Genomic DNA, 27979 nt, shown 5'->3' with positions numbered 1-27979 from the left:
TTATTTTTTTATTCTTATTTTAGAGCTTTGCTGGAGAACACTTAGGCTGGTTGCGTGGAAAACTCACACTTGTAATTAGTAGCATATTTATCCTTTGTATAAACAAACTTGGGCTGTAGAACACTTGGCAGTTCTTACGACCAGACTATATGTACATTATTATGATATCTTCAATAAATTAATCGTATTACATACAAGTTTACGTGCATTTTTCTCTCATAACTCTGCATAGGTAAATTATTAATGGCTGAAATCCAGGCATTGAAGCTAAATTTAATATCCCTGGACAAGCTCCCATAAATATAAAAAATAAAAATAAAAAATAGAATGGACACGCTGAAATATTCTGGTACATGTAGGCAAGAAAATATTATATCTACTGTTTCAGTTAAGAAACCCTCCAATTCAATTCATTCCTGTATATTTTGGTAAAATTATATATTCTGGGCAACATTTAGCACTCAAGAGAGTTAATCATCTTCAATATATACATTCTGGTTATATATATATATATATATATAGTATGATGATCATCATTCTGGCCTGCTCAGAAGTAGAATTCCACAATCAACTATCAGTTAAGAATTTACTATTGTATTGTTACACCTACCATACCATACATATACAAAACCAAGTCTTGGTTATACAATTCAAAGCTCACTGTCGATGCAAAACAAATACATACATAACGCTTCTAATTTTGAAACAGGGAATGCCATCATCCACATCATGGTGCTCATATCTCCAACGTACACAACCAAATCAAATATTAAACAAGTTGCAGTGTCTCACAAGGTCTGCGTTTAAAGGCCTTCACATTTTAAACTCCACTATATTAGTGGTTCTTCTTCATTCCTTGTGGGCTGAATTAATGGATGCAATTCTACACCAGTTTGAGCTCAACCATTTTCCACTTTTCTTGAATGAATACATATCCATCATCTCCCCTGGAACACATATAATGTTAAAACATATCAACCAATACCAATGGGGTTAGTTAATAAATGAAAAAGTTATAGAAAAAAACATCATAATTACAGCTAGTTCATTGTTAGTAGTTTTATTATAATCTGTATGGTCCTGAAAAATAAGAATCTGTTAGGTAGCAAAAATGAGTAGCAAATATGACTTGTAAATAATACCATAGAGATGGTTTTGCATCTTTAAACTGCCATGGCCACGTGATAGTGATAATGAGGAAAGCAGCCATCAATATTATATACAAAGTGATGGCAGCAACCACAATGTTACACTCTAAGTTGTTCATGATTCGAAAGGCATGAAAAACTATGATTCACAATAAATGCAACCTATAGCGCCCCGTCTCCAAGGGGTCTGGAGAGTTAACTCATGTTACCTAAAAATCATTTTCTAACCACAAAGTATGTACTCCAATTTTTCTCTATCGCACAAAATACTCATGAATTCATATCAATTACTCCAGTATAATTATTCTAAGACAATACAAAGTCTTAATATAAACATCAACCTCCTAACAAATCACTTCATTAGAGCACAACAAGCTTACTGAATAAAAACCCTCAATACTCATATAAACCTTCTATGCTTAATCCATTATTCTTAACTCATTTCACCCATACTCCATATTCTTGATCCTCAGCTGAAATATTCAAATCATCTGAAAAATATTGTGGAGATAAGGAATGAGTTATCAACAATTCAGTAAGCAGAGAACATATACTAGTATGCAAACCTGAGCATTTACAGAGTTCAAAATGCAGAACAAAAGACTTTTTATTTTCAGAATGTAGAGTTAGAACATATTATCAAAGATGTTAAAACGAAAGTTCAAAAATATTCTTATTCAAAATTCCCTTGGCACAACATAACTGAAACATCATATCAGAATAGAATTCCATGTTTAACTCTTGTGGTAGGGTTGTGGAAACCCCGGCAGCCAACCGGGTAGAAAAAGAATGTGAATCTTCCCCTTATTACTCTCGGAACCCAAGTGTGCACATAGGAAAGACCACGCAGAAAACCACTTTGTGTTTCTAAAGTGGATGCACTAGAAACAAAAAAGTTGGTACCAACCCGAACAGAGGCCACAGTTTTACACCCGTGGTAAGGTCAGAACGGAACAAAAATAGAAACAGAATGTTATGCCAAAGGTTTTCAGAAATCACAACATATCATATCAGAGTGCAGAACATCTTCAAAACAAAACATAATCAGATCACAAAAATATAATTTATGCACAAATTTTCATATTTGCTCTCTTTTGCATAGTTCAGAAATAAGATGCCAAAATAGCTCATGTCTATACCAGTCATGCCAGAAAAATAATTATTCTTAAACAGAATCTCATGAGTAATGCTGAACAAATAATTGAGGTAGTTCAAATTTCTTTTCGTAACAAACCATGCATACTTTTCAAAAATTAACTTCAGCTCATTTTATTTTTATGCAAATTCTAGCATAGGAACCCTGCTTGACTGGATTTTTTAGCTTTTCATGATTTTCCTAAAAAATGCCGAACAATTATTACTCGTCACCTATAAAATAATCACGTAATTCTCGTAAATTTTCAATCAATCACGTATTTCGATGTTTAAGCCTAAGCCTCCAAAATAACCTATTTTAATTTCTCAAAATCTAAAATCCTCATAACCTCAAAATATATCATCACTTTCTAAAACTATCAATGTCCATTTAATAACTTCGACTAAAACATTTAAAAGGCTAACTTATTTACTATTGAAGTATAATTATAAAATCTAATACTAGATAACATAATTATATCAAAATATTTAAAATTATACAACAAAAATATAATAAACTAAGTCATAGTAAAAGTACAACATTATCGATTATTCTTTCAAAAGAAATAACAAACTTAAAGCACTTTAAGAAGCATTTTTTACTAATATAAAATAAGATGAAACTCTCATAACAATAACAGAAAATTATCTGTAATCATACTGAAACCCATCGTAAAATCAACCCAACCGAAAAATATAAACTCAAACCACCTTATGATTTGGCTTGTACTTAAAGGGCCAACTTGTATTATCATAAAATTAACTAAGTCAAGTTTTCTTTTCTTCTTCTTTGTTTGCAGGGAAATAAACCTACACCAGATCCTTTACTTTAAAAACAATTTAAATTACTGTAAACGTAAATACAATAGAGTCCACTATTACATGTTAAAAGTTTAAAAACAGATTAATATAGTGGTAACTCAAAGGGTAACCAAGTAATTTCGTTACATAAATATATTATGCATGACCAACTTACGCTAAGGTTCTGCAAAACTCTGTTATAAGAAAACATATTTGTGAAACAATAGTTCGCGAGGTGGAGGCTCACCGAGAGATGGAGAGTATGACGAGCTGCAAGCTGGGCACTCACTGAGAGAGAAAGAGAGAGTGATGAGTGAGAGAGGCACACGGTGAGAGAATGAAGGAGAGACCGAGAGAAAAGAGAAAAAAAAAAAATAGCAATGGCGTGAGCTTATCGAGGGCCTGAGGTGGCGTGCGGCGAACTGGGGTGACGGGAAGTGTTCGCCGGCAGTTTCTGTGGGGTCACAACGTGGTGGAGTTCTCGATGGAGGGTGGTTGCAGTGGCTCAAGGTGGGCGGAATTGTTGTTCTGTTTTTCGGAAACTAAAATAGGGGAGAGCTTGCGGGGGCACATGGAGGGGCTAGAGCTTCCATGGTGGAGTAAGGTGGTTCTGTGCGTGGAGTTGTTGGCTGTTGGCTATTGGTGGAGAAGTCATGCCAAGCAAAAGAGCTGAGCTCTGTTTTCGGGGGTCTAAAATAGAGGAGTTTCGACGTGAGGTAGCGTGCGGTGTAGCAATAGACATGAATCGGGGTTGGCTGGTTTGTCAGTGGGTTTTTGGGCTTTGGTGATGCATTGTGCTCGATTTGCATAGGGTGGGCTAATGGTTGGCAGTAGTGGTCCTCGCTAGCGGTAGCGGAGTGGACATCTTGGTTTGACCTTCTGTGAAGAGGAGGACGAGCGGCATTTATTCTAGGGTCGATGATGCTTAACATATATATAAGATATATATAGTAAATAGATAAAACCTAGAGTAAAAGGAAGGAGGGACGTGCATGAAAAGGGAAACCGATGTGAAACCGAGCATAATAGAGCCTAGAATAGTTTCCACGGGCTTGGGCTCTTTAGCCTAAAAACAAATTTGGCTCATGTATTGGATCATGTATGAGATTAATGCATGGGTTTTTTTCCTAAGTTTTGGGCCTCGACTCAACTAAAAAAATATACACTTGTTCCATAAAATCATCAGACCATAAAAAGATTTCGTTATCCACCAAAACACAATTTAGACACGGAACCAGTATATATAAAAAACAATACTCGAAAATTTACTGGGCTTTTCATACGTATAAATCCAAAAATAAAATTTTTTGAAAACAACTTGTTGTTGGACCCGGGTGTTACACAACCTTTCCACACTTCCTCAATTGCAAATGTCCCACAAATGCCAGCATGTATCAGAAAATATAACTGTGTATATCGGTTATCAGTTACTACTTCATTTCGCTATTGTAATAGATCTAACAATCAGAAAAATATTAGCACTTGAACAAATGGAGTGAAGAGAGATACTAGTTGGCCGCAGTAGCTATTTGAACTTCACAACTAGCCTCATTCACTTAGAAATTGCATGAGTCGTTTTGTTAATTAATAAATGGAATGGAAGCCTCTATAAAACAGAGTAGCATGTTAAATTAATATTATAATATGGAAAAAAGATTGGGTTTAACTAATTGTCTCAATGCACACTAGTGTCAAACGAATTCTCACTGCCCGTTAAAAGATTTTCATTGCTACCAGTCTGGTTATCATTGTTCTCGTCTGAGTCATCATCAATGAAGTCGTCATCATCGGGAAGGGATATTGGCTCATTCAAACTTGTATCAGCACCAAGATGGATTGGTTCTATATCAAATCTATGCAAGGGAAGCGTGATGCCAGATGCATTGTCCACGAGTTCTACTTCATCGTCATCATCATTGACCAATGGTATAGTTGAAACATCATACATGTTTCTATTGGTCACCCTTTGAATGACATGCCAATTACCATCCAAACTAGTATCTTTAAGGTAAAACACTTTGGCTGCTTGAGAGGCAAGGGCGAATGGATCATCCTAATACCATTTGCGAGAAGTGTAGACACTAGTAATGTGGTGGCCAACACGTATTCCTCTCTTCCTATCACCGACATTGAACTAGTCCAATGGTATAGTTGAAACATCATACATGTTTCTATTGGTCACCCTTTGAATGACAGGCCAATTACCATCCAAACTAGTATCTTTAAGGTAAAACACTTTGGCTGCTTGAGAGGCAAGGGCGAATGGCTCATCCTAATACCATTTGCAGAAGTGTAGACACTAGTAATGTGGTGGCCAACGCGTATTCCTCTCTTCCTATCACCGATATCGAACTAGTCACATCTAAACAAATATACATGACGCCAACCCATGTAGCGTAATTACAAGATTGTCCACGAGCCACTATGTGGAATTTGGTGCCATTCATTATGCAAGCTCCATATGAAGCAACCTATGGGTTTGGCCCACTAGTGAGTGCATATATGTCATCAGAGACAACATCAGGATTTGCTACGCGTAGTTCTTGAATCCGTCGATAATGGCGTGCAATAGGTTAGAAATACTCTACAAAGAAGAAAATCAAGAAATTACTTGAGGGCCTTGATTCTATAGGTAACCTGCTCGGCAGCGAAACCAGGTTGGAAATTCAAATTTATGTCTACGCTCTACACTATTTGGGGAAATTTCTGTCATCCTTGTATAGTGCTCCCTACATATCGATGAAACAGACAAAGTAGTAGTGTTATAAAGGTAGCAAATTAGAAAATATTTATTTTGCCATAATTAATGGAAAGAACAACGTACTTACTCAAGGTACTGGCCAATCTCTGCACAATTATTAAGCATGTACCAACTTGCCTTTGCAAGTATAGTCTGCTCAAATCGATTGGAGGTAGCGGAGCCCAAATGTCATACCTTTTGAGAGAAAATAGAGAAAAATCCAGATTCAGTATCCTTATCTACATCCTTGTTTCAATCATCTTGATCATATATGGTCTCAACATCATGGATATACAAGGAGCAAAACGTCAAGCATTCAACGTGAACATAGGTTTTAGCAATTGACCCTTTCGGACGAGTCTTATTTCTGACATAACGCTTGAATTTTCTCAAATGTCGTTCAAAAGGATACATCCACCTATATCATTCAAGGATACATATGCTTGTAGAGGATGATTGCAATGTCGGATTGTAGTTGCTTCAATACTTCTAATGTCAATGTTCGTGCACACAGAGCCTTGAAGAAAGAACTAAACTCGGTGAATGCACACCATATGTCAGATAAGGAAAACCCTCCATTATGTCATAAAGACAACATTGACCAGTAAGGTAATTGGAAGAATATACTTTGTTTAGTCCAATTCAATTCATCTGGTCTACGTGTTCTCTTTCGCAAACTTTTGTGAAATTCTACATTACCAAGGTGTCGAAGTTGCTGGAGTACATCATGTCCCATTAGCTCTGAAGGAGGCAACCGATGGTCCTCAATTCCATTGAATGCAACCTTTTTCTTTCTCCAACTGTGTGGCTAGCAAGAAACGACAATGACCCATATAACAATATTTTCTTCCATCTTTCAACCACATGGAATCTGTTTCCTCATAACATAATGGGCAAGCCAACTTTCCCTTGGTGCTCCAGCTTGAAAGACTGGCATATGCAGAAAAATCATTTATGGTCCACAAAAGTGCAGCATGTAAGTAGAAGTGTTCAGACTTTGATGCATCATAGGTATCTACACCGTCCCCACATAACTCTTTTAATTTATTCACTAATGGTTGCAAATAAACATCGATATTGTTTCCTGGTGCTTTGGGGCCAGGAATGAGCAAGGACAACATTAAATACGGATCTTTCATGCTTAACCAAGGGGGCAAGTTGTATGACACGAGTATCACTGGCCATATGCTATAAGGTTTGCTCATATTATTTAACGGGTTGAAGTCATCACTGGCTAGGTCCAGTCTGACATTGCGAGCATTTTCTAGAAACCAACTGTGGTCTTTATCAAATTGCTTCCACATCTTAGAATCAGTAGGATGCCTTAGAGTATTGTGGTCATCAACTCGTTGTTCTCTATGCCATTTCATGGATTTTGCTATATTTTTTGACATAAATAGTCTTTGTCACCTCAGTATAAGTGGAAAGTATCGCAATACCTTTTGGAGAATCTTCCCCTTTTTCACCCTCGTTGACACCCACCTTGACTCCTTGCATTTAGAACAAGTTTCTTTGTCCACATCATCTTTCCAAAATGGTACGTAGTCATTTGGGCATGCATCGATCTTGACATAACTAAAACCCAACCACGCTCTAAGCGTTGGGCCTCGTGGTATGAGTTAGGTATCTCAATTTTTGGAAAAGCTGCTTTTAACAATTGTAAAACCATGTTAAATGACTTGATATTCCACCCACCAATTGTTTTAATATGAAGTAGCTTGACTATAAATGAAAGCTTTGAGAACTTTTAGCAACTTGGATAAAGTGGACATCTCACATCCTCTAACAATTGGTGAAATTTTTTTGATTGCCCTTCACTCATTTAAGGCTTTGAAGTAGTATCATGTTCCCCACCTGCATGGTCCATGAATGATCCATCCTGAATGTCATCTATCATCTCATCTATATCATCAACGTAATTCTCACTTTCATTAATTGTCTCTTCATCATCGTCTAACGAATTCACACTCCAATTTTCACCCTCCCCATGAAATATCCAATCTATATAACTTGGATCAATACCTATCGTGAATAGATGATCTTCGACTTCATTGATTGGCAGGAAAATGTTATTATGACATCTCCGACATGGACACCTGAAAGTTGTTCTTCCAAGTGCATGAACTTTTGCAATTGTGAGGAGTTTATTAATCCCTTCATCGTATTCATGTGACGTGAACCTGTTTGGCACGTGCATCCAAGTCTTGTCCATTTGAGCCTTGATCGATTTTTGACTTTTTCAACCAAGCACATCTAAAATTATATAAATAACATGTTGATCAAAACAATTAATTAACAAAGATCAGAACAAGGAAATGGTATTAAACATATTTACGTTAAAGTGACAAAATTGGATTTTGTAATGTTACAACCATCACTGATGATTTAGTAAGGTACATTCACTCTCATATCAGTATGCATGGACCATTTTATTTGGGAAATGGTATGCACAATTACCTATACCAGCATATTTACATTAAAGTGTCATAAATTATATCCAAAATATTCATGAAAAGCATAAAAGAGTATAATAGTGAACTAACTAGAGAAGCATGCTGAATATTCAAGTTTATGTATTGTTAAAATAGGGAAACAAAGTATAAAATCAAGAACAAAGAAAACATGAATTAATTTATTTCACCCTTTATATAACCATCACAAGCCACGTTCAAAATTGGTAACAAACAATAGTTCTTCGTGCACCCAAAGGCAAACTGACATATTTAGATGAATTTGGGTCTTTTCACTCCGTCTTATTGACAAAAACCAACCACATTGCCCACATTAGTTGGTTAACCCCTTCAACCTCGATTTCAATGTGAACCAAAATCGAGACTAATGTTCAATTGTGTTGTCCTAAGTTATAACAAACAAATAATTGTGTGGGTAGTTTGGATTGCGGAAAAAATCTGTTCCAAGCATGAAATTGGATAGTTGAAAAGTGTGGGTACAAAAATAAACTGCAAAATATATACCGTTTAACATACAACTATATATACGCTTATATATAATAATTAAATGAGTTACGCATATATATATACTGGTAGAATTATTATACGCTTATATATAAAATTTAACAGCAAATCTATCGGAGGAGAAAGCTTACCGCAGGAGGTGGCGCGCTATAATGGGTTGGTGTAATACCCGAATCCTACTACGTAGGTCCTTACGTCATTTTATTAATTCTTTAAGTTAAATATTTGGAGATAAATATTTTTATTACTTTTAATTATTTTATTTTAATATGAGTATGTTTTATTTTAAAATATGATTTATTAAAATAAATCAAGAGTATTATTTTTAAGACTTTGAAATATTTTCCCTTAAGCCCTTTAATTTCATTTATTTAAAAAAAATGGTCCAATTATTCTCTACCATTGGATTGGTAGGTGAAAAGTATCCTTGAGGTGGATAGATCTTCACCATTCATCTCCCAAACTTATGTGATAATTTTTGACCAAAGCAATTAAATTCCTTTTTTTTTTTTCCTTCTTTCTTTCCTTGGACCCATAAGCTTCCCAAGGAAGCTATTGAATTCTTTTCTTTTCCTTGCACCCATCGTCTAAGGCAAGTCAAAAAGAGAAAAGAAACAAAACAAAAACTATCCTAAGGCTTATCTACTCAAATGGGTGAAATCTTGAAGGTAATAGACTTTTGGTTTATTCCCTAGTGTGATTTACATGTGGATTTCGATTTTCACTATTATCTTACCCATAATGTTTCGGTTTTGGGGTTAAAATAGTTATATTATTTTGGCTCTTCATCCACATGGCTATACCACCATTGCCTCTTGAAAGGAGCTAAGAGTTTAAGGTAAAAATCCTAATTTGGCTCATTTGTTTTTAATGTGATTTTGGAAGCCAACTAAGTTGTTTTAGCTTGTCTTTTGATGTAGTTAATTTCTATGTTGCAATTAAATATGTATGCCCTGTTTTTGGCCCAAACCGAATAGTATTATAGTTGTTCTGCTATGTATTTTCCTATATTTCAAAAAGGCTATGTTGTTATTTAACTTGGTTTAATCATAGGTGATGATTATAGTGATTTTAAATTATATATGTTGGTATCATGTGCCTTGTATTGAGGTTTGGTTGGTAATCTAATTTTAGGATGCTAGAGGTTTGGTTTAAAGGTTTTGCTTGGTCCTATAATTTTATATCTTGCTTTTAAAGGTGGTTTTAAAGGTTGTCCTATAAGCTCAAAGTACATCGGTCAGCCTTAGAGACCAATCTTTTCTGTTGGGGTTGACTAGTTTTTGTAAGATGTGCTTAAGTTCCCTATTAGCTAATTCAGCTTGCCCATTCGTTTGAGGGTGATATGGAGTGGAAACTTTATGGTGTATATCATTTTTTTTTCATGAGGGCAGCAAAGTGTTTGTTGCAAAAATGGGTTCCATTATCACTAATGATAGCTCTAGGCATGCCAAATCTAGCAAAAATGTTTTCTTTCAAGAACTTAAGCACTACCTTATGGTCATTTGTTTTACATGGGATGTCTTTAACCCATTTAGAAACATAATCAACAGTCACGAGGGTATATAAATAACCAAAAGAAGATGGAAATGAACCCGTAAAATCAATCCCCTAACAATAAAAAATCTCAATGACCAAAATGGGTTGTAAAGGCATCATGTTTCTTTTAGTGATTGTGCCTAGTTTTTGACATGGTTCACAAGTTTTGCAAAAATTATACGCATCCTTAAACATATGCGGCCAATAAAACCCACTTTGTAAAATCTTTGTAATGGTTTTATGTGCAGAAAAATGTCCCCTACAAGCCTCATTATGACAAAAAGAAAGAACAACTTGTATTTCATGATCAGACACACATTTCCTTATGATTTAGTTAGAAAAATATTTAAACAAGTAAGGATCATCATAGAATGATGACTTTACCTCATACTTGAATTTTCGTATGTCTTGAGCACTCCAATTGGGCGGAGTTTGTCCTGTCACCAAAAAATTAACTATGTCAGCAAACCAAGGCAAATTTTCAATTGCATTAATTGTTCATCAGGAAAAGAGTCAAGGATAAGGACAGTGTGTTCATTTTCAGCAAATGTAAGCAGAGACAAGTGGTCGGCGACTACATTTTCAGCACCCTTCTTGTCTTTGATGATAAGGTCGAATTCTTGGAGAAGAAGAATCTATTGGATTAAACGTGATTTAGCATTCTTCTTCGACAATAAGTACTTTAACGCTGTATGGTCAGTGAAAACAACCACAGGAGAACCAAGAATATAAGTTCGAAACTTGTCTAATGCAAAAGCTACAGCAAGCAATTCCTTTTCTGTGGTAGAATAATTTCTTTGGGCTCCATTTAGAGTTCTACTTGCATAAGAAATGACATGTGGGAACTTGTTTCTACGCTGTCCAAGAACAGCTCCTATGGCTACATCGCTAGCATCACACATTATCTCAAAAGGAATAGACCAAAAAGGCGGTTGCAAGATAGGGGCTAAAGTGAGCAAAATTTTCAGCTTATCAAAAGCATTTTGACAAGAAGAGGTCCACTCAAAAGCAACATCATGCATAAGTAACTCACATAAGGGCTTAGAGATAGAACTAAAATTTTGAATGAATCTCCTATAAGACCCAGCATGCCCAAGAAATGATTTGATTTCTTTTACTGTTTTGGGTATAGGAAGCTTGGAGATAAGCTCGATCTATCAACCTCAATACCTCGTGATGAGACTATGTGACCAAAAACTATGCCTTGTTGAACCATGAAATGACACTTTTTCCAATTGAGAAGCAAATTCTTCTCTTCACACCTGGCTAAAACAGCTTGGAAGTTGGTCAAACATGCATCAAAAGAACTACCAAATACTGAAAAATCATCCATGAATACTTCCAAACAATTTTCTATTATGTCGTTGAAAGTACTAAGCATACATCTTTGGAAAGTAGCTGGTGCATTACATAGTCCAAAAGGCATTCTTCTAAATGCAAAAGTGCCAAATGGGCAGGTAAAAGTTATTTTCTCTTGATCTTCAGGTGCTATTGCTATTTGGTAAAAACCAAAAAATTCATCAAGAAATCAATAGAAATCATGGACAGCAACGTTTTTTAACACTTGATCAAGAAATAGTAAAGGGAAATGATCTTTCCTAGTGGCGGCATTCAACTTCCTATAATCTATACACATTCGCCAACCAGTAGAAATCCTAGTAGGAATCAGTTCATTTTTCTCATTTTTCACAATAGTAAACCCATATTTTTTTAGAATTACATGAATGAGACTTACCCACTTGCTGTCCGTAGTAGGGTAGATAATTCACACATCAAGTAGTTTCAAAACTTCTGTTTTTACCACCTCTTTCATGGTAGGATTTAGTCTCCTTTGCATCTTCCTAGAGATTTTAGCATTTTCTTATAAATAAATCTTATGAGTGCACACAAGAGGATTTATACTTTTTATATCCGCGATTGTCCATCCAATAGTACATTTGTGCTGCCTCAAGACTTCCATTAGTCTCCCTTCTTGGTCATGAGTGAGTTTGGTTGAAATCACAACTGGGAAGGTGCTGTCCGGACCCAGAAATACATATTTCAAGTCATTCGGCAATGGCTTTAGCTCTAGTGTTGGGATTTCATTTGCTGAAGGCTTTAAACTTGCTGTCAATGGTGGGAGCTGCTCAATTTTTGGCCTCCATTTAGTCTCAAATTTATTTTCTGCATTAAAAACAGGAGAAAAGTCAATGGGGGGTGTCATCAGTGATGAGATCACAAATATTTTCTAACTCAAACAGCAGGTCAGTGGGCTGGTATACCAAATAAGTCTCTTCCTCAAGGATGCTTTCCAGCAAATTTACTTCTTGAACATCTTCCAAGTCTTGAGGTTGCCTACAAATATTAAAAATGTTTAGTTCAATGGTCATATTCCCAAAACTCAGATTTAAAACACCACTCCTACAATTTATTAATACATTTGAAGTAGCAAGAAAAGGCCTCCAAGAATCACAGGTGCTTGAAAAGAAGATTTTGGTATCAAGTGAACACCCAACACAACAAAATCTACGGGGTAAAAAAATTTATCCACTTGAACTAAGACATCCTCAACAACCCCTCTTGGCATTTTAATAGACCTGTTCGCTAGTTGTAAAATGATAGGAGTTGGCTTTAATTCCCCCAAACCAAGCTGCTGATAAACATTATAAGGTAGTAAATTCACACTTGAACGAAGATCTAACAATGCTTGACCAATTTTTGAACTTCCTATAACACAAGCAATTGTTGTTGAACCGGGGTCTTTATATTTTGGTGGGGTATTGTTTTGAATTATGGCACTGACTTGCTCAGTAAGAAAAGATTTCTTTTGCACATTTAATTTTCTTTTAACAGTACACAAATCTTTTAGAAACTTACCATATGTAGGAATTTGTTGAATAGCATCCAACAAAGGGATGTTAATCCTAACTTGCTTGAATATTTCTAAAATTTCAGATTGGTGTTTGTCTTTGTGCAAGGGAGCCAGTCTTTGAGGAAAAGGAGCCAATACAAGACATGAAATCTTTTCTGTTTCATTTTGTTCAACCTCACCCTTTTCAGCCTCATATAGGTTTAGAGACCTTACTAGCCTTGTTTGAACCTTGAGCTGGAATGTTCACCACTCTACCATTTCTCAAAGTAGTGACTGCCTTCACTTGCCTTACATTTGAACTCTCAACCGCTCCTTGAAGTGGCTGACTTTGTGGATTGGGTTGACTTTGTGCTGGAAATTTTCCTTTTTCTTGATAGCTCCATGTCGTAGTCATCTTTGTAAGTGTGCTCCGAATGTCATTTATCCCTTGAGAGTTTTGATTGTTGATTGTTGCTTGACCTTGCATAAATTGTTGGAAGGTGTTTGACAACTGTTGTACCATCTCCTCAAGTCCTTTCTTTTGCATTGGAGGTGCTTGAATTGTGAATTGAGAGGGTCCCGGAGCCAAGGCTGCTGGAGCTACTTGCTGGTCACTCTTCCACCCAAAATTTGGGTGGTTTCTCCATCCTGGATTGTAAGAATTAGAGTAAGGACTAGAATATGCTTTGTATATTATATTTACAGCATTAGATTGGTCCAACAACACTTCTTTGAATGCGGGGATCGTGGGACACTTATTAGTTGAATGCCCATGATCCTCACATATGCCACACTTCTCATAATTGTTATGGACAACATGCACTTCATTTACTTTTTTCAATTCCATGGCTTCCATTTTTCTGAACAACAAGGTTAATTTAGCGCGCAAATCATCATCTTCCTTTAAAGTATATTTTCCATGACCAGACTCAAATTGCCTAGACCTATCATGCACATCAATTGTGTCCCAAGATTGAGCATTTTCAGTAAGGTAATCAAAATATTCAACTGCTTCCCCAGGCTCTTTGTCGAAAAATTCTCTATTACACATGGTTTTTACAAATTGGCGCATTTTAGGTGTCAAACTTTCATAAAAAAACCTTATCACACGCCATTTTTCATAACCATGATGAGGACAAGTATTTAAAAGATAATTGAACCTTTCCCAACTTTGATAAAAAGTTTTGGAATCTTTTTGGGTAAAGTTCATGATTTGTCTTTTAAGTGCATTTGTCCTATGTATTGGAAAGAATTTCTTCAAAAATTCAGTTTGCATTTCCTGCCAAGTGCCTATGGTTCTAGGTCTCAATTAATTTAGCCACGTTTTAGCCTTATCTTTCAAGGAAAATGGAAACAACTTTAGTCTAATAACCTCCTCAGTGCATGTCCGGTCCATGAATGTAGAACAAACCTCTTCAAACTCTTTGATATGAAGGTAAAGGTTCTTGGATTCCATGCCATGAAAATGTGGAATTAATGGAATCATTCCAAGTTTGAAATTAAAGGCATTTGCATTCAAAGGTTGGATTATGCATGAGGGTGTGCTAGTTCTGACAGGTTGTAAATAATCTCTAAGTGTCCTGTTCTGATCTACTACTTCCGTATCATGATTTTCATTTTCAGCCATGGTTGCATTAGTGCCAGAAGATGACTCAAGAGAAAGTGATGTTGAGGTAAAAGATGCTTGTGATTTTGTCCTAACCAACCGAGAAGTGTGGTCCCTAATCCAACTAGTCATACAAACAAGAGCGGAAAGTAAAAAAATATGTAAGACAAACAAGAAGAAAAAAATAATAAAGTAAAATAAAATAAAGAAGAATGTCACCCAAGCTGTGAAGAGGTTCACAGAACTACAAACGTCTTATCAACAATATGAAAATGCTCTGATAAACACCAGTTGTCCCCGGCATCGGCGCTAAAAACTTGATGGCTTTTTAAATCTATCTTCCAAGTGTAGAAGCTATCAAAGTAGTACATGGATGAGTTCCATGGTCTTTTCCACAGGGACAATAATATTCATGCTGAACAAACATATAATGAAGTGTATTTTGTGTGAGGAGCTTGTTTGTGAAAGGGCTATTTATGCAACCAAGAAAAGTATACTTATGTAATGAATTGAAGTGTATTAATGAAGAATGGTTTGGATTTTTTCTCTATTTTTTTTAATAATTTTTTGAATGTTTGTAGACTTAAAATAAATGGAAATAGAAAGAAATGATAAAAGAAATTGAATGCTAGAGAAATGGGTGCAGGAAATGTAGAGATTGTAGTAATATCAAAACAAGTGACACAAAATGTCAAACACTTGGGCTACAAGATGATTCCTCATTTTCTAAACTCTGATTAATAGGTCTAACTCTATAACTTAATTGTCAATCTAGTCTAAGCATTAACAATCGGAAAATGAAGATTTAAAACCAGACTTTCAGTCTAAAGTATCTATAGAATGCAAATAAATTTGCTATGAATACTAACCATGAAAAACCTTTAAAATATTACCAAGTTTCTGTTGTGCCTTACGTCAACAGTTGAACAAGAACAAGAGTTTTTGGTTTTGACCTATCTCAACAAAATCAACTTACAAAACTATAAAATGGATTTTTATCATATCAAAATCACTCTAATAAGTAGTTTAGTGCAAGAGAATCCATATCTTGTAGCTCAAGCTGTAAACTTAGCCTAACATCATTCTCTCAAGAAAATAGAAATTAAAACAAGTAAACTCAAACTCATAAAAGGGTGCTCTATGCATAACAAAACTGCCGAAAAAAATCCAGAATCTATACCACTTAGAAAATAAAATCCACTCAAACCAAAAGTCTGGAAGCCTAAAATCCCCAAAAGAAAAAATGAAAAAAAAAAAATTAAAGAGACGGCGCACGACAAAAAATATTTCCTTTTATACTGTGCGTGCATTTCGTTCCAGCTACATTTTGCATCTCCACGTTCTGCGTTTCATCTCTACGTTCTGAGTCTCCTGCCCAGGTTCCGCAATTGCGCGTTTCAGCCCACTCGTTCGTGCCACATCTCCTTGCCAGTGTGAGTCGCTCTGCACCAGCTTTGAAGCCACTGCGTTGCGCTTCTCTGTGGTGTGCGTTTCCTTGCGTGAACTTGTCTGCCCCTCATTTCATCTCCAGCCCAGCGTGTTGCGTCTCCAGCCTTGAAGCCACGATCTGCGTGTCCAGAAGCTGCCCGCGCGAGCTACTCTGCACCTGTGAGGCCACACTCTCCACTCGGTCCCGTGTGCATGAGTTTCTAGTGCCTTCTTTTGGATGTTGCCGTGCCAGTTGGGTATTTCCAAAAATACCCTTGTGCTTTTAACATCTTTCCCACAATGACTTGCAACATAAGTAAGATATGAGAGTAAAATTGATATTAATTTTTGGTGTGGATCAGCTGCATTACAACTCTTTTCAAGTGCAAAATACCAGAATTTAACATTATGTCAAGTACTAAAACTACTACATAATTAAGTGTTTAATTCATTTTTTGGTTAAACAATTCATTCACTTTAGCAGTTTAATCATGTAGTTTTTGACACTTTATCAAGCGGCAAGTACCTGCTCATTATCTAGATATTGGTTATTGGGTTCTCTTTAGATGCAAAAACCATACTGTTGCTATCAAAATGATTCAAAAAGGATAAACTCTAAGAGCATTAGTATTGGTCTATGCATATGCATATGCAAAGTCATATTTGCATAATATGACTCTAAAATCTTCCACATTGGTTTATGCATATCTAAATATTTAGCTACTTATGAATAGTGCTTATCCAAATTTGGATAACCACTATTCACCATACAAATCATATTTAAATAATTATTTCTCTCTCCTCCCACTCTCTCTCACACAATCCTTTCATTTTCTCCCTCTTTCAACAACAAAACAAACCTTCACTTGCACATTCATTTTATTATTATAATATATTATATATATATTTTTTATTTTATTATATTTTTAATATATTATTATTAAAAAATTATATTTTTTATTATTATATTTGTATTATTAATGTCAAATGTATGTAGTGGATGTTAATTGCAAAATATATATAAAAATTGATTTTAGCAAAAAAGTAATAATAATAAACTAATAATATTTTATTATTATTTTGTCTCAAATATGCATAAGTCAATGTGAAAATTTTACTTGAATGACAAAATGGATATGCAAAAGAGATAATTTTGCATATGTATATGCATAAACCAATGCTAATGCTCTAAAGGACATTGCCAAGAGAGAAGCACAATTTGCAAAGTTCCTGGGCTGTTATGTTGTTGGAAGTGCTGGAAGTAAAGAAAAGGTACCTTACTATTTTTACAAGTAATTTTATGTTCTCTAGTCCTTTATTTGGTGGCTGCCATCTAGATTTATTCCAAATCGTTGATGTAGATATGTGACAACGGTAATGCTTGGGTAGAATGATAATTTCATTAAAATTGCTTCCTTTTATGGCAAAGTTATAATGAAGGATTGTGAAGTATCTGTTGAATCCATGCCCTGAGCAGTCAACAATGACTGCTCAGCGCTTAACCCTCAACCCTCAACAAGTAACTGTAAATGTAGTTACATTGAATGCAAATAAATGCATTCATACGTGAGGCGAGGTGCCTATAAATTGAAGCTTCAGGCGAGAGCTTCGGACACACCCAAGGAGAAAAGAAAAGAGAGAGAGCCGAGAGAGCTCTGAGAGAAAAGAAAAGAGTTGAGTTGAGTGGAGTGTAATCCTCCTCCTCTGTAATATTTTCTTGTGTTCTATTATTTATTAGTGAAGCTCTTTTCTGTAGATGTAGGCAGTTGCCGAACCACGTTAAATTCTTGGTGTCACTGAGTACGTGAGTGTACTCTTTTATTACCGCTTTTATCCCTTCCGCTGTGTTGATTTCCCCAACAAGTGGTATCAGAGCATTTGTTGGAATGAATTTTTTTACAGAAAACTCGATTTTAGTGCGTAGCTCAGTTTTCAAATTTGAGCATACCACTGTGTTCGTCTCATCGAGACAAGAAAAGCGGTGAAAACCAGAGGCCGAACGGAGACCGCACGCACCTTCACGCGCCGTCTGAAGATCAGAGAGTGAGACCCACTCTCGACACGCGTCCCACGCGCCAAGAAGAGCACCAAGCGCGTGAGTCCCACGCTCATACACGCGCCACACGCGCTCCAGGGAAGACCTTGCGTGTGAAGTTCACGCCCTTGACGTGTCCCTGACTCCATATAGGCGCGTGAGTTACACGCGCCTACGCGTTTTGTTCGCGCCACGCACTGCACGCGCGACAAAGTTCCTGTTTTGGTTCCTTTGCTCATTCCTTGTGCTATCTGAGTCCGATTTTGACGAAACAAGACTATTTTCCAACAAAATCAGACGTTCCGGACACAACGGTGCTGTCCGTTTTGTGATATTCCACCCCAAAGATCCTGTACTTGCATTTTGTATTTAGAACAGTCTAAATCCATGGAGGATTCAGCATCAGGCGCCATGATAAAGCTGACTGCCTCAAACTACAGTCTTTGGAGACCTCGAATGGAGGATCTCTTGAACTATAAAGATCTGTTTGACCCTTTGGAAGATGAAGGGAAAAAGCCAGATGAAGTTACGGATCAAGTGTGGAGAAAGATGCACAAGAAGACTATTGGTCAGATCAGGCAATGGATTGACCATAGTGTTTTTCACCACGTGGCCCAGGAGACGGATGCATATAACCTATGGAAAAAGTTAGAGGATATGTATCAGGCTAAAACTGCTCGAAACAAGGCCCTCTTGATGAGACGGCTTGTTAACTTGAAGTTGAAAAGTGATACCTCTGTTGCCGAGCATACTAGCGAGTTTCAAAACCTAGTTAACCAGCTCGGGTCCGTCAACCTGAATCTTGGCGATGAAGAACAAGCCCTGCTGCTTCTCAGTTCATTACCAGACAGTTGGGAGATGCTGGTGGTCTCCCTAAGTAACTCTACTCCAGATGGCAAACTTACTATGATGATGGTTAAGGATGCCCTGTTTAATGAGGAGGCCAGACGAAAAGAGACAAGCATGAATCAAACTCATGTCCTTGTCACCGAGAGTAGAGAAAGGCCTCAAGGTAATGATAGAGGGAGAAGTGGAGGCAGAAACAGAGGGAAGCCTCAACCACGTGGAAGGTCCAGCAGTAGCAGGAACCAGCAGACGGGTAACATGAAATGTTACCACTGTGGCAAAGAAGGCCACATGAGGAAACACTGCCGCAAGTTTTTAAGGGAGCAAGGTCAAAGCAGTAAGCTGAAGAAAGAAGATGGTGAAACCCTTGTCACTCTTTCTGGAGATGTGGCAATACTCTCCACCAGTGACGAGACGTGTCTGCACGTTGCAAGCCATGATGTTGAGTGGGTGGTAGACACAGCAGCATCATACCATGCCACTTCCCATAGTGAATTTTTCACTACGTACAAAGCAGGAGACTTTGGTACGGTAAGGATGGGGAATGCCAGTTCCTCGAAGATCGTGGGAGTTGGCGAAGTGCAGATAAAAACCAACGTTGGTTGCACCATGGTGTTGAAAGATGTTCGACACATTCCTGACCTTCGGCTCAACCTGATTTCCGGGACAGCCCTTGATCGACAGGGCTATGACAGCTACTTCAGCAAAGGCACTTGGAAGCTGTCACAAGGTGCCATGGTTGTCGCCCGAGGACATATTTGCGGTACGTTGTACAAGACCCATGTGAAGATCGGTTCTGATAGCCTCAATGCAGTAGAAGACGAGGCATCACCGAATCTGTGGCACAAGAGACTCGGACACATGGGTGAGAAAGGGTTGGATAGGCTTGCGAAGAAGGCACTCATCAAAGTTGCCAAAGGAACAGCGTTAAACCCTTGTGAGTACTGTTTGTTTGGCAAACAATGCAGAGTCTCGTTTAAATCCTCTACGAAGAGAAGATCAGAGTTGTTGAGTCTGGTACACTTTGATGTATGTGGTCCCATGGAAGAAGAGTCATTGGGAGGTAACAGATATTTCGTGACATTCATTGATGATGCTTCACGAAAAGTCTGGGTATATGTTTTGAAGTCAAAGGATCAGGTCTTCGAGCACTTCAAGAATTTCCACACCCTAGTGGAAAGAGAGACAGGAAAGAAGTTGAAGTGCTTGCGAACGGACAATGGAGGAGAATATGTCTCCAAAAGGTTCGCTGCATACTGCGCTGATCGCGGTATTCGACATGAGAAGACGGTCCCATATACCCCTTAGCACAATGGTGTAGCCGAAAGAATGAACCGGACCATCATTGAAAGAACAAGATGCATGCTCAGTATGGCCAAGTTACCAAAGCCATTCTGGGGTGAAGCTGTTCTAGCTGCCTGTTACCTGATCAACAGATCACCTTCTGCACCACTGGAATTTGAAATTCCTGAGAAGGTTTGGTCTGGAAAAGATGTCTCTTACTCTCACCTGAGAGTGTTTGGGTGCAAAGCCTTTGCACACGTATCCAAGGAGCTGAGACAGAAGCTCGATGTCAAGTCAACTCCATGTATCTTTGTTGGATATGGAGATGAAGAATTCGGATACAAGTTATGGGATCCAGTGACAAAGAGAATTGTCAGAAGTAGGGACGTTGTGTTCCATGAAAACCAGAACATAGGAACTGAAGCTTCATCAAGAGAGCTTAGTTCCGATACTCCAAATCCTGCACCATTACAGTCCGCCACAGATAATGAGGATATGCAGGATCGAGATCCAGAAGCAGAAGAAGAAGCTCAGGGTGTCGAGCAGGGGGAGCAAGAATCCTCTCCACCAGTAGCTGGTGTACCACCACAAGGGTTAGATGGTGATGAACCTCCTTTGGTTGATGAACCAAGAAGATCGGCAAGAGGCCGCCTACTGATTCCGTCGAGGAGATATCCGGAATCAGACTATATTCTGCTTACTGATGAGGGGGAGCCAGAGAGCTTCCAGGAAGTTCAAACTCATGCTGATAAAAGCCTATGGGTGCAGGCAATGCAAGAAGAGATGAGTTCTTTGCAGAAAAATCAGACCTATGAGTTGGTGAAACTTCCTGAAGGAAAGAAAGCCCTAAAGAACAAATGGGTGTTCAAGCTGAAGAAAGATGGCCAAGGAAAGCTGATGAAGCACAAGGCTAGATTGGTTGTCAAAGGATTCCAGCAGAAGAAGGGAATCGACTTTGACGAGATATTTTCTCCGGTGGTGAAAATGATGTCGATCCGAGTCATACTCGGATTGGTAGCCAGCTTGAATTTGGAACTCAAACAGATGGATGTGAAGACAACCTTTCTCCATGGAGATTTGGAGGAGGAGATCTATATGGAGCAACCAGAAGGTTTTAAAGCTCCAGGGAAAGATCACTTAGTCTGCAAGCTGAAGAAGAGTCTTTATGGCCTCAAGCAAGCGCCGAGGCAATGGTACAAGAAGTTCGACTCATTCATGATGAGTCATGGTTACAAGAGACTTGTTGCAGATCAGTGTGTCTATGTTCAAAGGTTCCAGGATGACAAGTTTGTCATACTCCTTCTTTACGTTGATGATATGTTAATCGTTGGTGAGGATAGGTCCATGATTAACAAACTAAAGAAGGAACTATCCAAGTCCTTTGACATGAAGGACTTAGGCCCAGTTCAGCAAATTTTGGGCATGAAGATTGTTCGTGATAGGAAAGTCAAAAGGGTGTGGCTATCACAACAAAAATATGTTGAACAGGTCATTAGACGTTTCAACATGGGAGATGCTAAGCCAGTCAAAACTCCACTTGCAAACCACTTCAAATTGAGCAAGAGCTCGTGTCCTTCTTCAAAGAAAGAGATTGAAGAAATGGAGGCAATCCCCTACTCTTCAGCAGTAGGAAGCCTAATGTATGCAATGGTTTGTACCAGACCAGATATTGCTCATGCTGTAGGCATGGTGAGCAGATTCCTTTCAAATCCAGGAAAGGATCATTGGGAAGCAGTCAAGTGGATTCTCAGGTACCTGAAAGGTACATCGAATATGTGCTTGTGTTTTGGGGGAGCTAAACCAGTTTTGGAAGGCTATACAGATTCAGATATGGTAGGAGATCTGGATAGCAGGAAATCTACTTCGGGATTTCTCTTCACCTTTGCAGGAGGAGCTGTCTCTTGGCAGTCCAAGTTGCAAAAGTGTGTTGCTTTATCCACAACAGAGGCAGAGTACATTGCCGCAGCTGAAGCTGGGAAAGAGATGTTGTGGATGAAGCGTTTTCTCCAAGAACTAGGAGTTAGTCAAGAAGACTACAAGGTACATTGTGATAGTCAAAGTGCTCTAGACTTGAGCAAGAATTCAATGTACCACTCCCGCACCAAGCATATTGACATCCGCTATCATTGGATACGCGAAGCGATGGAACAACAGCTATTGAAGCTTGTGAAGATCCATACGAAAGAGAATCCAGCGGATATGCTGACGAAAGTGGTTACAAGTGAGAAGCTTGAGCTATGCAGAGACATAGCTGGGATGGATAGCATCTAGGTAAATGGGCATGGAGGGGGAGAATTGTTGAATCCATGCCCTGAGCAGTCAACAATGACTGCTCAGTGCTTAACCCTCAACCCTCAACAAGTAACTGTAAATGCAGTTACATTGAATGCAAATAAATGCATTCATACGTGAGGCGAGGTGCCTATAAATTGAAGCTTCAGGCGAGAGCTTCAGACACACCCAAGGAGAAAAGAAAAGAGAGAGAGCCGAGAGAGCTCTGAGAGAAAAGAAGAGAGTTGAGTTGAGTGGAGTGTAATCCTCCTCCTCTGTAATATTTTCTTGTGTTCCACTATTTATTAGTGAAGCTCTTTTCTGTGGATGTAGGCAGTTGCCGAACCACGTTAAATTCTTGGTGTCACTGAGTACGTGAGTGTACTCTTTTATTACCGCTTTTATCCCTTCCGCTGTGTTGATTTCCCCAACAGTATCTTGAACAAGTATAAGGAAACTCATATGTTCGCTTATGGATATCTAGATTTTTAATGGTGAAAGTGCTCTTGATTTTACCTTCTTTAACTACCTGAACTATCATAAGAAATTTTTTCGACGATACTATCATTTGCCTCTGTTTTTTAGAATTTTAAAATATTTGCCAAGTAAATTCTTATCAAACATGGATTTCATGGAACTTTAGCATTGCCTAGTTTTCGTAGTTGTTGCTTGCTGCATGGCTTTGCTTGTGTGGACACAAGATTGCTGCCACGTGTCTCTCAATTCTCTTTGTAAAAGCAAGAAGATGAAACATAAGGGCATGTCAGCAGATATTTATTTTTATTCCCATATACCGCTCTTTTTGGCTTGCTAGCTTCATTTTTTTCTGTGGAAACGTACATGCATTTTTTATAGTTATAGAACGGAAAAATACCTCGGCCATTTACATCTCATTTGTCTATCTCTCCCCCTTCATGAGTACATTGCTTGTAGGTGATATAGTCTTTAAGTAGAACACATCCTGGCACTATAGTTCACGAAACAGAGTTACTTTTATGTTTCTTATTAATTTATTGCTCTGCTTTTGTGTCTGCATGTGTATTTCTTAGGGGTGGATAACAGCGGTTGAATGGGTATCAGTTTATATGTTGTCTGTTTTGATAAAAGATTAGCTATTAGGATAATAAGATCGCAGAGAGGAAGAGAGAGAGAGAGCTATTATTTTTAATTCTTTTTAAATGGTTAGAATTTATTAACATAACTTTTTAAAATGCTGGCAAAATTTTGGTTGGACCCTTTGGAGTGTTTGGCTTTATGCTTCAAAAGGGAATTTTCCGAGGGAGAGGAACTTCCATCGCTTGAACATTCTTCGGCTTCTTCCTTACATTCTTCCAGTTCCAACACAAACCCAACATATTCGGTATGTAAATCTATTATTCTCCATAATCTTGTTCTGGTTAAATCTACACGGTTCTTTAAAAAGTAATGAAGTTGTTCTCTATAATTTGCTGTAATTTCTTTTTATGTTCTGAAGCTACTTCTTTGTGTAATTAGGACCTTGCAGTTCAGTCTTTATTATTTGGATGCTAGCTATATGGTTCTATTTTTTCTCAAATCTTCTTTCCTTTCCTGGTGATGTCTGGGCCATTATATTTTATATTTATAAAAAAAAGTAAAAAATACCAATACCTTTTATATAAGTTGTTGTGTCAGGCTTCCAAATATAAAAAATGTGTTTGGTACATAAATAGACAAGCTTCTGAATAGAAATGTTCATCTAGCTTGTAGGTGGCTGCAATCATGATTCTTGTTGAGAATTCGGGCTCAAGAAGAATAGAAATGAAAAATTATAAATCCTCTTCTTGATCATATGATGCTGGATCAGGAAAACTAACTATGCCAGTAGCAAGTTAGGTAGAAAAAATTACAAGGAAGATAATTCTGAGTAGTAACTTAATTTGACTTCTCACCAGCAACATCTTTAATGGTCTAATCCTCACCAATCCCTTTGTCTTATACACCTCTCCTAACTTCAATGGGTGAGATAATATAAATCAACAGCTAAAGTAAGGATACCATGAAGAAGAAAGACATATATTAACTTATAAGAGATGTTTTTCCTCTGGTTATGGTCATTGTGGCTGTAGGCTTTCCTCTCTAGGCACACAAATTTGCACAGAATATTAGCCATTAGAAATGTTCTGATAATTAGTCTTCGTTTGCAGCAAGTTCATTGTGGATGTATTGTTTCGATTCACACAATTACATTGTAGAGCATACTAATTCTAAAAGCAGGATCACACAAGGGGATTAGGGTAAATACTAAGTAGTGTGTATTGGAGAGAACAGCTATCAAGCAGAATGATTTCTCTAGTTGGTTAGAAATTGTATATTGTAAAACACAGTTGATGCCAATTTTGGTCATATTAGTAACTCTTTTTTTTTTTTTTTTTTTTGAAAATAAACTATTTCATTCATCATAGTAGTTGCTTGATACAAGGGGGACAGTCCTCAATCATTATGCAATCCTCTTGGCAGCTAAGAGCAAACTTTGCCAAGTGATGTGCAATTACATTAACTTCCCTATGGACATGTAGAATGGACCAAGATAGGAACTTAGAAAGCAAAATCTTAATATCTCTAATAACAAGGCCAGAATCACTCCAACTATCTTCCTTGTTTTGGATTGCCTTCACCACCAGCAAGGAATCACCTTCTAGAATTACATGTTGAAAACCCAGATCTGCACAGAAGGAAGAGGCTCTTCGAGCTGCTATGGCCTCACCAAGAAGTGGATCTGGGATCAGGTCCATCGAAGAGCATAAGGATGCCATGACAGCTCCTTTTGAGTTCCTAACAATTACACCAATCCCCACCCTTGAATTGGCTTTATCAATGGCAGCATCCCAGTTGGCTTTGAATATATCTAATGGGGGGGCAATCCATCTATTAACTTTAGCAGCTTGGGTTACTTTCTGTTTAGTTCCTTTCTCAATCCACAACTTAATAGATCTCATTTCTGTTTGGATAAGCATTGACACTTGATAAGGGGATTGGAATTGCTGTTCAAAGAGCCAATTATTCCTCCTACTCCAAATGGATTTTGCAGTAACAGCAAATTCTATGATTTCCAATGGAGAAAATTGATCCATTAAAAATGCTAGAATATCTTTAAATGATCCTTCCTGCAGGCTTGATTTCTGAATTCTTTTTTAGCTCATAGACCATACATCCATTGAAGCACCACATGACCATATAGCATGAGAGACTGATTCTGGGTTCAAGGAGCAGATTGGACAGAGAGGTGAATCTACTATCTTTCTTTTATGCAAATTCAGCTTAGTGGGAAGGGACTCACAGGCAGCTCTCCATAGGAAGGATTTTATTGCTTGAGGTGCTTGGATACCCCAAACTTTGCTCCAAAATCTCGAGCTTGAACTTTGAGTTGAAGATTGCCCCACTTTATCTTCTACCAAAGAGCCTTGAAGGTGATAAGCACTCCTTACAGAAAATTTTCCATTGCTCGAGCACCTCCATGTCAGCAAGTCTTGACTCCTGCAAGGGCTAATAGGGATCTGGCTAATTAGTTTTGCTTCAGAGACAGAGAAAATGTTATAAATGAGAGACAGATCCCACTGCATGGTAACTGGGTTAATGAGCTCAGCAACTTGGGCATCAGCCTCTAGAATATGGACAGAAGATTGCACTTTAAAAGTAGATGGGCATGGCAGCCATTGATCCTGCCAAATTTTGATTTTTCTTCCATCACCAACTTTCCAAATCAAACCTGCCTTAATTACTGGTCTGGCTAGAAGGAAGCTCTTCCACACATAGGAATCTTGAGGTCTAGATTTGGCTGAAAGAAAATCCGAGGTAGGGAAGTATTTAGCTTTGAGAACCTGAGCTGCAAGGGATTGAGGGTTTTGAATGATCCTCCAACCTTGTTTAGCCAGTAAAGCTAAATTAAAACCTTCAAAGTCCCTAAATCCCAAACCCCCATTCTGCTTGGATTTCCCTAGTTTCTGCCAGCTCAACCAATGTATTTTGGATCTATGGTTGCTTTGGCCCCACCAGAAGGATTGTAGGAGCTGATTGAGTCTTCTAAGAATTGTTTTAGGGAGTTTGAAGATCCCCATACTATATGTTGAAATTGATTGCAGCACAGATTTAAGGAGGGTCTCCTTTCCAGCTTGGGACAACAGATTACTCTTCCAATTAGTCATCTTGGTTTTGACCCTGTCAAGAATTGAATGAAAGGCCTTTGTTCTGTTCCTTCCCACATAAGATGGTAACCCCAAATATTTATCAAAGGATCCTGAAGCTTTGATTCCTGACTGTTGCAGAATGGCTTGTTGGACCTCAACTTTGGTGTTCCTGCTGAAAAAGATGGAGGTTTTTTCAAGGTTAAGCCTCTGGCCCGAAACTTTTTCATAGCTGCTTAGTACCTGTTGTAGTCTACACCATTCAGCTGGATTAGATCTACAGAAAACCAAGCTGTCATCTGCAAAGAAAAGGTGGTTCACATGAAAGGATCCTTGAGCAGCTGGAATCCTAGAAATAAATCCCTGCCTCTCAACTTGATTTAAGCTATGGCTGAGGAACTCAGAACAGATGATGAAAAGGTAGGGAGATAGAGGATCTCCCTGCCTAATGCCTCTGGATGGAGTAAATATTGCTTAGGGTACACCATTAACCAGGATAGAGTAGTTGACAGTGGTAACACACTGCATCACCAAGTCTACCCATTCACTCTCAAAGCCCATTTTCCTCATAATTTTACTCAAAAAGTCTCATTCCACTCGATCATAAGCTTTGCTCATATCGAGTTTAAGGGCCATATAGCCATTCTGTTTCCCTTTTAGCCTTGATTGCATGGAATGCAGCAACTCATATGCGACAATTACATTATCTGAGATCAATCTTTCTGACACAAATGCACTTTGGGTGAGGGAAATGAGATTAGGTAAAATAATTTTGAGTCTGTTTGCAATTACTTTAGAGATGATTTTGTAGAATACATTGCAGAGACTGATTGGTCTGTAATCTAAAGCAGATTGTGGGCACTTCTTCTTGGGAATCAAGGATATAAAGGTTTGATTAATATCTTTAAAACCCTGTCTGGTTTGTAGCACTTCTAAGACTGCAGCTGTCACTTCCTTACCTATTGAGGACCACTGTTGATGGTAAAAAGTAGCTGGAAATCCATCTGGACCAGGTGATCTGAGGGGATTCATGTTCTTAATTGCAAATTCCACTTCCTGTTCAGTGAAAGGGCTAGCAAGGATGCAATTCATTTCTGTAGTGTCTGAGGGAGGAAAATTACTCAAGGCTGCCTCTATGTTGCTTGGTTTAGAGGAAGAGAAGAGGCTTTGGTAATATTCTTGAAAAGTCCTTGCAATCTCATC

At 37.9% G+C, this 27979-nt stretch overlaps 1 long non-coding RNA gene across 1 annotated transcript; it reads right to left on the bottom strand.

Moving 5' to 3' along the window:
- Positions 1-568: 568 nt before the first annotated feature.
- LOC108994253 lies at positions 569-12659 on the bottom strand. Its single transcript, XR_004801786.1, has 4 exons — positions 12596-12659; positions 12237-12497; positions 10719-10771; positions 569-947 (listed from the first exon to the last, which is right to left on the bottom strand). It is a non-coding gene; the product is annotated as an uncharacterized LOC108994253 (long non-coding RNA).
- Positions 12660-27979: the final 15320 nt, after the last annotated feature.

Source organism: Juglans regia, chromosome 6 (assembly GCF_001411555.2).
Source record: "Juglans regia cultivar Chandler chromosome 6, Walnut 2.0, whole genome shotgun sequence".
Classification (NCBI taxonomy): Eukaryota; Viridiplantae; Streptophyta; class Magnoliopsida; order Fagales; family Juglandaceae; genus Juglans; species Juglans regia.
The sequence above is the reverse complement of the archived record's forward strand: the minus strand, read 5'-3'. Positions and strand labels throughout refer to the sequence as shown.